The sequence below is a fragment of the Mytilus trossulus genome, chromosome 2 (genome assembly GCF_036588685.1).
Source record: "Mytilus trossulus isolate FHL-02 chromosome 2, PNRI_Mtr1.1.1.hap1, whole genome shotgun sequence".
In the NCBI taxonomy this organism is placed as follows: domain Eukaryota; kingdom Metazoa; phylum Mollusca; class Bivalvia; order Mytilida; family Mytilidae; genus Mytilus; species Mytilus trossulus.
The window spans coordinates 32,553,565-32,564,912 of record NC_086374.1 but is presented as its reverse complement, the minus strand read 5'-3'; the positions used below and the strand labels follow the sequence as shown (position 1 = coordinate 32,564,912).

The window sequence follows — 11,348 nt, the reverse complement described above, 5'->3', positions numbered from 1 at the left end:
GGATTGACAGAATAGAGAATAATGAACAAAAAATAGAAAGAATAGTATCGGAAGTATTGGAACAGAATATAAACAAACAGGAACATAAATTGTACGGCTTCTAATTAGAAATGATTACAGTTCAAACACAGCTGCATCATACATTAAAGTTAACGGTCAATCAGACAGTCTGCTAAAGTTCACGAAAACAATAAATCTACAAATACTTAACACGCTAGGCCAAAGCAAATTAATTTAGGCAATTAAATACCGATCTTAGATAAGAAATAAATGTGCAAGTTTCACCCTATGACAGTTTTCAGATAAAAAAAAAAAGACGATTTTTAAGTTTGCTGAACATGTTGTGGCTAAAATTACGTGCATATTCAGGACTTGAACAAAATAACAATAAATCCAGTAGATATAGGTTCGTTATGGAATGTCTTCATTGACTTTGTCTTGTGTAAAAAGCTCTCTTGAAATCCCCGCGGGTTTATGCAACTTTGAAGTAAGTGCTTTGGTACTTTCACAGTTCATATACATTTTTTACTTAATTCGCCATTTATTATTTTATAATTTACATGTGAAACAATAACCCGGATAAATCATTCCAGAAATATGATAGTGCTAATTACATTTTATAAGAGGAAGACGAAATTAGAGAATTATATTTATTTAGATTGATATCCATGATGGAGCAAAGTTTCAACCACTTTTTTATGTCCCTTTTTACCATAAGATACTCGCGTCATTATTTATATAAAGAATGATGAGGATGACGATAATAACGATGTATGATGTCCAGTGGTAACTATTACATACACACAACCAGAATGACAACATGCTTTATGTTATTAACACGTTTTGTACTAGACAAATTGAGTCAGATGTTTTGACGCATTTTCAGCAGATACACATAACTTTGTAAGAAGACGTGCCAAGACGCATTATTCTAACTTCAATCGTACCAGTATTCAAATGCTTTCATTACTTATAAACGAATGTTTTCTTAACCTTCATTATTTGTTTGATAAGAGCAATGTTACATGTAATATCATGGAAAAACCATTGTTTTTTTTACGGAAAGCTGGAACAAGAAGCTAAGTCAACAGTGTAGTATTCCGGACGTCAACACAAAAAACAGCATGCAAAAAAAAAAATATATGGGGGATAAGTATACCATTATTTACACATCAGACTGAACTAGTTATATCATAACTTTGGATACACCAAACTAGGTACTTCATATCTGAGTAACAGGCAATGTACGCCCTCAATTTTATAGAACTAATTTATAACTATTTGATTCATTTGTATTCATCTGTCAAGTGTGTGTGTTCTGCAAGGTTCAGCAGTCCTTACCCTTTCATTTGATACATGTATCTATATAACTTACCAAAAATTATTCTGCTTATAATATAGTTTGATTTAAATACGTGAGAACTACTAAATTTTTTAAATACGTACTTCTTTCCTTTTTGAACGCGCCCAAAATGGTTGGTGTAACATCTTACGAAGTCTATTCATTTTTTTTTGGCAAACTATTTCGCTCTGGTTGTTGCTAGTGGTCGTCTTACACGTGCAGTGTTGTGAGATACTTTTCGTTCCACGTTGAAGGTTTAATGTGACTTACAGCAATTACAGCGTTGTTCCTTTGCTTGATTTTTTAATGTGTTTTTTTTAATGTGGTTATATTCATTTTCTGTCACGGATTGTTACCCAATATTCTTTTGTTTTTCTATTGAAAAAATGTTCCTTTACAAAAATAAAAATATTGGTATATTCCAAACTTCGATTTTTTTTAATAACGTAAATGATTTTTAATTTTAACAAGGAGGTTATTATGAGATATTCTAACCTAACTAAACGAAAAAGAAAATTGTAATATAAAATCTTACGATTCTAAAGTTTCTTCGAACAAGATTTGTAATCATATGCTAATTACCCATATCATATTTTAATGACCACATACTGTGGCCATCGTGATCATATAAACCCTAATAAATTATAAACATTCGAATGTAAAATTTCGCACGATAGATAATGACAAACAAACGACGGAAATTACATAATAAATCCACAGCGTGTATCTTAATATATTTGTCAGTACATGGATAACCCGAATAATCCAGTCGTTATATTATGATCACTTCGATCACTCCATTAACCATTTTCTCGAAAAAAAAAAGTAGTGAATAGGGGCGCTGATTTATTCGAGTTAGTACATGGAGGAAAGATATTCAAAGATTAGGAGCGACGATTCAATATCCATTTGTGTATTGTATTTGTCGTGGTTGAAACGGCACCAGGAACATATCAGGATAGACAACAAAAGTCTGTAAGTATCTATTTTATGTATTTATAAATATTAACATAGATATTATAAGCCTTTCATGCCTTCTGTTGACAAATTTTCTTAACTATGCACAATTTTAGTAGACCACCGATGTCCTTTTCGAACTAAAAGGACCTCTTTGAAAAGACACACCTCAGTCGAAGCTTTCTTCTCAAATGAATGCCTGAATGGTCATCAATTTTATACTTGTTATGGGCAGGCATTTTCGAATATTTTTTTAAAAAATGTATTAATTCTGACTGCAAGGAATGTTAAATGGTAAATAATATAAATTGTATCTCGAGGGGAATGTACGCACTTAGACAACAGTGAATTTTTCATAAATATTATATAATGGTAAAAGTGTAGCATACACATGATATATATCATGTGTATTAACGATTAAACTCTGGAAGAAATAAAGTCAAACATGAAAACAAATTAATGGGTCCTATTTGGAAAAATAAATTTTCTCAGAAAGGTATCTCTTTCTTCAGAGGTTTATATGAAACGTTGATGTCTGTTGTGCAGTGATGTTTTTTTTTCTTTTTCCGACGCCTGTATGCGAGACAGTAGTATTGCAACCCAGCGGCGCCGGCGACGATGGTGTACACTTTTATTTGAAGCATTATATTTCATAGGTTAGACAATCTAAAGGTTTCATACGATATGTTACGAAATTTGCGTCTGTCATATATCATTGTCCCGGCAACCTCATTTTCATGGTTCAGTAACTGCTTGATACATTTTGTTTTGTTAAATAAAAAACTCACTTATAATGAGTAATATGATAACTATGTTTGGTATATGGGTTCCTAGCAACATTTACATGTTCGTCAGCTAGGTACATGTAGGGGTAACCTGACCTCGACCTTATTCCATGGATCATTTATCAAAGTTAAAGTAACTTAAGCAAGGCTGTATCTAGATACTATGGCTAGTCAGTCATCTATATTTGCTGTATTGATTATTGAAATGATTGTAAGGTGTACATATCCACCCGATAGGTTCCGTCTGACCTTGGCCTCAATTTCATAGTTCATTGGCCGATGTACAGTATGGTGTTTTGGTTTGGTCTATTTCTCAAATGCCTTAAGCAGTAGGGTCATTATATAATGTGTATCATGTATGGAATCATTGTCAGCTGGATATGTCCGTCTGACAGGTCTCAATTGACTTCGACCTCATTTTTATGGTTCATTGGACAATTTTTAGTTGTGTGGTTGGGTCAATTTTTCGGGCATTATAAGCAATAGGTCAATAATATGTAGTGTATGGAACAACCATGACAAATGTGGTATCATGTCTATCTGTCGGGGTTAACATGACCTTAACCTAAGTGTTTGATGATAAGATGTTGTATTAAGATCTGATTCTCAGGTACTATTAGCAACACCAGAACACACCCACAAAATCGCGGTCATATACAGCTTGGGGTTCGTGTTGTTTATTCTTTAGTTTTCTATGTTGTGTCATGTGTACTATTGTTTTTCTGTTTGTCTTTTTCATTTTTAGCCATGGCGTTGTCAGTTTGTTTTAGATGTATGAGTTTGACTGTCACTTTGGTATCTTTCGTCCCTCTCCTTTGTGAACTGGGATGACTTTTTGTATTAAAAAGATATTATGTATGGAGAATTTCATAAAAGGTATCAAAAGCCCTCTCCCTTTTTTCAAAGTCTGATATTTGTTTCCTTTCTGTTAAATTCAATGTTTTTTGTGTCTCTGGTCTCAGACCACAATTATTTTTCTCCTTTGCTACAATGCATCTTTTGGTAAAATTTGCACCGCTCCAAACATTGCCAAACATGAAATAAATGTAACTGCTTATATATAGACCGTATTAGTCTAATAAAATATGCTTCTAGGACAATTCATCAGTGCTTTTTCTTTTGAGGGCATTATTAACATGTCAATGGTAGGATATGAATCTTGTATAAATTGACTGACCGACTAAGGCTAATTTGAGGGGTGGTCGGAATTGGTCCTGATCCCGAAATCCCGGGCTTAAAAACATGAAATCCCGAGATGCAGAATTTAAAGAAATTCATATCCCGAAATCGAAAAATATCTTCCCGGATCCCGCAAGGGTCAATTCCCAAATCCCGAAGTCCCGAAAAAGTCCTGATTCCCTCTTATCCCTACCCTACTTTCTTTTTTGCCAACTCACTACTTTCAATTTCAACAATAAATGTTATGCCCCATCTTTTGGCATTGTGTTTTTTAGTCTGCGAATCTGTGCGTTCGTTCGTTTGTTCGTCCTTCCGTCTGTCCCGCTGCAGGTTAAGGTTTTTGGTCGAGGCATGATGAATAATTTATCGTGGTGGAAGGAAGAGAAGCGACACACAAAATGAGGTCTTCTCGTTTAATAGTATACATGACAACTATCATACATTGTAGTTGTGCATTGCTAATGTTAAGTATACGTGATATTTGTAGTAAAACCTCCATACCAAAGACTTTCAACATGATTTGAATGATAAGTAAAAAAAAGGCGAGACATTTGCACTCATATTTTGGTAATAAAATGAAGTGTTGACAAAAGTACATGTACCTAAATTTCAATATATTTTTGTATGAGTGCCGAAGGCGCATCTTTAACATTTTGAGAGGAAAATGGATATTTTGTTGAAGGGGGGAATGTGTTGGGTACATTACTCATACTTTTGCCTGAGGAAGCAGCTGTTCTTTTTGAAACATGTCTTACTTGTTTTCTGGTATGTTGAATGGGGTAGGTAAAAGTATTGCCAACACCAGTCCTGTGTTTTGTTTAAAACTTAATGAAACCTGTTTTTAATTGTAATTTGTGTCTTCAGTTCGCTGTCTCCTAGGCATGACCCATTCATCTGTTTTAAGACTCTATTGATTGATTGATTGATTGATTGATTGATTGATCATGACTGGCTGAATGTCCAATGGCAAATATTACATGCATATTCAGGAAGTTGGGAACGATTCGTGCCAATCCTGATAAAAAATAAAGAAATATGCCTGAAGAAAAACAATAACAGAGTAAGTGTTCCTGCATTTTAACTTCAAATATTTCTTGTAGAGTGAGAAAAATGTTATGAAACACCAGCAAAAAAGATTAGATTGTTATTCAGTCCTGACTTATACAGTGTTTCTGAAGATGGAGATTAGGTATGTAATAATGAGTTTTTAATTTGATAGAGTGTTGACTTTTAAATTGTAAAAGTTTAATGAGTTACTGTACGTTAATCCCTTTATTGTATCAAAATTCAACAATTGCTGTTCAAGTTCATAGCATAGCCATCTTTATCTTGCTGTATCCAGAGGCAATATATATATACTAGAACACACCCGCGAAATCGCGGGCATTCAGAGCGTATTTGAAAGGATGTAAAGTGTTGTAGGAAGAATTATGTAAAAGATTTAATGACTTGAGAATTTCAGGAAAAGTATCAAAAGTCATAGGTACTTGGGGACAGGAAAATGTTTTTTTTTAACCCTCCTCCTTTATTTCCAAAATTCCCATTTTTGGTTTTCGATTAATTTCATTATGAAAATACATTTAGTGTACATGCATTATGAACATTCCAGTCAGGAGCCTGTAATTCAGTGGTTCAGTGATATTTGTTTTTCGTTCATTTTTTGTACATAAATAAGGCTGTTAGTTTTCTCATTTGAATTGTTTTACATTGTCATTACGGGGCCTTTTATATCAGACTATACAGTATCGGCTTTTGCTTATTGTTGAAGGCCGTAGGGTGACCTTTAAATGTTAATTTCGGTGTCATTTTGGTCTCTTGTGGAGAGCTGTCTCATTGGCATTCATACCACATCTTCTTTTTTTGTAAAACATTTAGTGACTTGAGAGTTTCAGAAAAGGTATCAAAAGTCATAGGTGATTTGGGACAGGATAATTGATTTTCTAGCCCGGCTCCTCCTTTTTCCACAAAAAAATCTATTAATTTTAATGACACATGAATAATTTTAGCGCTTATCTGTATATTATAACATTCATTAAAGGGGGTCGGGGCAGAGGCGGATTTAGGGGGTCCCTTTTCTGGAAAATAATGTGTTGCTTATATAGGGAATCACTGAAGCATGACCGGAGCGGGTCCCTCTTAAGCAGTCAACGGGTCCCTGCGTATGAAAATTTCTGGATCCGCCACTGCGGAGGGTCCGTGATCCCAATATCCCAGGCTTAAAAACATGAAATCCCGAGGTTCTGAATTTATTATACAAATTAAATATCTCGAAATCCCGGATCCCGAAATGGTCAATCCTGAAATTTCGATCTTAAAAACACCCGTTCCAGACGTCCCGAAAGTGTATTTTCTTTTTACAGTCGATTCACAGTCTAATAATTCATCCACAGCGGTCATTGATATATTATTCAGACACTCTTTATCAAATAAACCCTGTGACTGCCGTGGATAGTAAACTTAAAAATGATATCAGACAGAAAATACACTTTTTTTGTAGTATATGTATTTGTTTCAAAGTAAAAAGAAAAACGCAAACCGGAGGTCTAATCTGACTTAAATTTCGTCCAATGACGGATATAAGACAGAAAATACACTGTATTCGTAGTATCAATGTATGTTCATAGTATATATATACAGTAGCCTGGGATCCGGCCCAATCTAGCTGCACGTCGTAACAAGATTAGCCAGGACCCCAGGCTAAGTATACAGAAAAACCAAACCGGAAGTCTAATCTGACTTAAAATTTCGCCCAATGACGGAAACATATCCGGACGTCTTTTTTCTCGTTTTTCACCCAAAATAACTCAATCTGAATAATCATATGAATAGATGACAAATGCGATTATGCACTGTACCCAAAGGACACAGAGGCATGATGATTAATTTATTGTGGAAACAAGAGAAGCGACACCCAAAATGATGTCTTCTCGTTCAATAGTATAGATAAGAAGATGTGGTATGGGTGCCAATGAGACAACTCTCCATCCAAGTCACAATTTATAAAAGTAAATCATCATAGGTCAAAGTACGGACTTCAACACGGAGCAAGACTGTTATTAATGACAATTAAGAGAGTGAATAATACTATATAAACAAAATAGACATCATAATTAAAAGAAAGACAGACAGTTTCTTCATCAAATATAATAAATTTTGGTATGATAACTAAAAATGTTTGAAATTGTTTTGAATTTGTCGTTACTTCTTTCAGATCAGGCCTATCCAGAAGCAAGAAAAAGATCAATTTAAAGCACGTACATCTACAGGGAGACATGTTTTAAAAGACAGATTTATTTTCAATTTTCGAAAAACCTGTTGAACTTTTACTATTTCTTATCTGTTTATTTTACATTTATATGTTGATGTTTTGTTTTTTAAAAGTGCTGCACAGTATTTCTATTCAGTCCCATATAACAAAATCAGCTGAAGAATTTGATATTTTCATATTTAAAGGGAGTGTCCTTTTGCATTGTTGATAGCAGATATAAGTATTGTCTTAAGTTGGGTTTAAAAACAGCCAGATCGCAACTTCGAATAAAATACATTTTTATGAATGTTATATGTCATTAAATAGACATGAAAGATGGAAAATTATATAGGAACACATTTTTTAATACCTAAATGTATTGTCAAGGTAATTTTATTATGTGAACATATCTAATATTATCAAAAACACTGCTGGTTTAAAATTATGTAGCCTAATGTAATCATACAGATCAGTGTATTTTTTGCTAAACGAATTTAACATATTTTTATAACCAGAATAAATTTATTCTGTGTCTCAACCTTTAAGTTATCATAATTACTGTACTATCAATAAATTTATTTTATATATCATAATACTCTTAATCCACATTGAATGTAGAATAAATTTATTCTGTGTCGCCTCCTTAATATGATAACTGTACTTTCAGAATAAATTTATTTTATATATTATTATACAAGACAAAAATCACATTGAACATAGAATAAATTTATTCTGTGTCTCAACCTTACCATACAGATTACTTAACTTTCAAAATAAATTTATTTTATATATTATTATAATCATAAATGACATTATACATTGTATGTAGAATAAATTTTTTCTATGATTTTCTCGAACTGATAATAGATATCAAGGCTCTTCATAATAAATTTATTTTATAAATGATTATATACAGAAAGCACCATGCATTTAGAATAAATTTATTCTAAGTTGCATCATTTACGGAGAGTTGAATGAAAATGGACAGTAAAGTGTAGAATTCAGTATAAATTTATTTTGAAATGTATCAAATAAATACTAATAAAACATAATTGTCTTTGTTTTTCATGATTTTTTCTCAAATACATGGGTTATAGAATAAATTTATTACGTTCTGGTCTTATTTTGGCCTCTAATTGCACTTGTCAGAAATTAGAGTGAAAAAAGAGGAAAATTGGTTTTTTCCTTTTTTATTCTGCTCTCTGTTGATAGTATATTATAATATACAACTAGATCGGCAATGACAAGTCAATATACTTGAAAAGTATTCATAATCCTATATAAGATTTTTTTTGCAGTCTGAATTATCTACAAATTACGGTCAGTAACTTTAGAAACATCCCCTTTACGGGCACCAATTAATTTAAAGGAATGTGTGCTTCGAGAACTATTGATTCTTCTAAAATTGACGAAAAATATGTCGAAACATTAATTTGGTTGTTTCATAATAGTAACTAGACATAAGTAAATTTGATTGCATAATCAAAATAGTTGTAATATATATATGATAATTTGTAGTCATTCATTTCGAACTGATTCTTGGTTCATCATTGTGTCATTTCTTTTATCATGTGTGAGTGATAACTGGTGAGCATGATTTACTCTTCAAAAAGTAAAATAACAAAAATACCGAGCTTCGAGGAAAATTCAAAACAGATAAAAACTGTCATATTCATTACTTTGTACACACATTGTCCTATGCAGAAAATGGTTGGTAAAACCTTTTTATAGCTTAGCCTCTCTCGAGTAAGGCATTCAGTTTTATTCTTCACTAGGCCAACCGGGACTCGATTCCGGACCTTTGCCTCAGTAAGCCACTGCTTTACCAATTGCGTTAAATGAGAACTTCACTAGCGCAGCTAATGAAAGCCGTATATATATGTATAAGATATGGGGAAGTTCCACAACAAAACCTAAACCTCATTCTAGTATAATAACGATATCTTTATAACTTTCCCATGAACCATGGATTTTTTAATTGAACTCCAATTTTGTAACCGGAAAGCATTATTTTCATGTCTAAATAACCGTTAATTAATAAAGGCAATATGCGAACACCGCTGTTCAATTGCCGTAAGCAATGTCAGTATTAAAACAATAATAGTGTTCTGTATTTACATAAGAAATACCATCGAGTTAAATACTAGCTACTTATACGTTTTACATGAGGTAATGTTTTAAACACATAACCATTAGAGGAAATGTACCCGTTTGTTAAATGTTTCTGTCTATTCGAATTAAGTGCTAAAATCACATTGTTAAGTACAAGATGCATATTGGTATTTATTTACAATTGATTATGATATTGATTCCTGCAAGAAGCAGCAAATAAAACAAAAATAGAACAAATAAAAAACGATACAGTATCGACTTGTTAAGGAGTAGGTTCGATAAGGCCCAAAAATCGCCACATTTTTTGGCTTAACTTTCAAATAAGAATGTCTTTAACAATATCACAATGAATCAGAACTTATGTAGTGAATAATCAGAAATAGTCGGTCGTTTTTTTAACATTTTACGTGCCTGTGTTTCATTGATAACGTCACACATAGTACTCATTCTGATTTTCCATGAAAAATGAAATGAAAATGGTTAAAATTCCATTGATTATTGCACAGTAGGCAAAGAGCGCAATCGTCTACAAAACAAATGTTTGTAAAGACATGTTACATGTCTAGCTTGAATATTTAGTTTGCTGACATTTGCGCTCTATGTTTCCTAGTCCTAAATTTAGTTGAATTTCGTCCTATTTTGTCAATCTGTTGTAAGAGGACTATATTGATAGTCTGGTCAAACATACGATCAGAGCACATACAATGATTATAAAACCACGCTCAGACACATCTATTTGTAACATGACGTAAATATGCAATATTAAACATGATTTATAATAAAAAGGTTGCATATAAAAACAAAAACAAATAAAGAATAATTCAAACATATCAATATAATATCGCAATACGTTCTTTAGCTTTCTAATAAAAGACGACACATGCCTATATAAATTAACATTGCAGTCATATAACATAACAGATAATTTCTGCTAGCTTGGATGCTTCGTATAATTATTTGAAATATGTTTGTCTCTTAAAATGACCAGTTTGGGAAACTTACATATTAAAAGATAGTGATATTCGTTTCCTACATTTTCTTTTCATAAATGACATTGTCAATCTTCCGCTGGAATATTACACCAACGCTCAGTTTCAGATTTTTAAATTAGACGTTTTTAATTATTCATTGATAAGACGTTAAAAACTTCAATATATTTATGAAATTCGTTTAAACTTACATATATGATAAAAATATGTTTACCAGGGATACGTCAATCTGACAGCAATATGACAATAATAAATAACACAAAAAGAATTTCGAGATTAAATATATGAGGTGGATTATACACCACACTATGTGAAGCGTTAAAATAAGAGGAACACGATTTTGGACACACATGGGGCAATTATCTAAAATATACAACACACAATAGCAGCAGCATACGTTTTTTTTCTTTTATCATATCAAAGTTTCAAATCAAGTCATGCAAATGCATATCATACAAAAACTATATCAGGACTAAATGAGTCTCATGATTATTTTTATATCAAACAATACATATATCAACATACGGTAGGAATACAATTTGTCGATTTATTCTACAGTAGAAAGTAAATAATGCGTCATATCCATTTTGCTAATTAGAACATTGAAAGTTCACTTAGATCCCGGATTCGAAAAAGGACAGTGACAAGTCAATATTTGGAGTGATTCTTTTAAATATCTTGTACAAAGTTTCATAAGTGCACCCCCTCTTCTATAAATCTACCTCTTATGTACACAG

The 11,348-nt window shown here is 32.4% G+C and overlaps 1 long non-coding RNA gene across 1 annotated transcript; it reads left to right on the top strand.

Moving 5' to 3' along the window:
- Window positions 1-2,087: 2,087 nt before the first annotated feature.
- On the top strand, window positions 2,088-7,894 carry LOC134705053 (uncharacterized). Its single transcript, XR_010105466.1, has 3 exons — window positions 2,088-2,317; window positions 5,364-5,452; window positions 7,475-7,894. It is a non-coding gene; the product is annotated as an uncharacterized LOC134705053 (long non-coding RNA).
- Window positions 7,895-11,348: the final 3,454 nt, after the last annotated feature.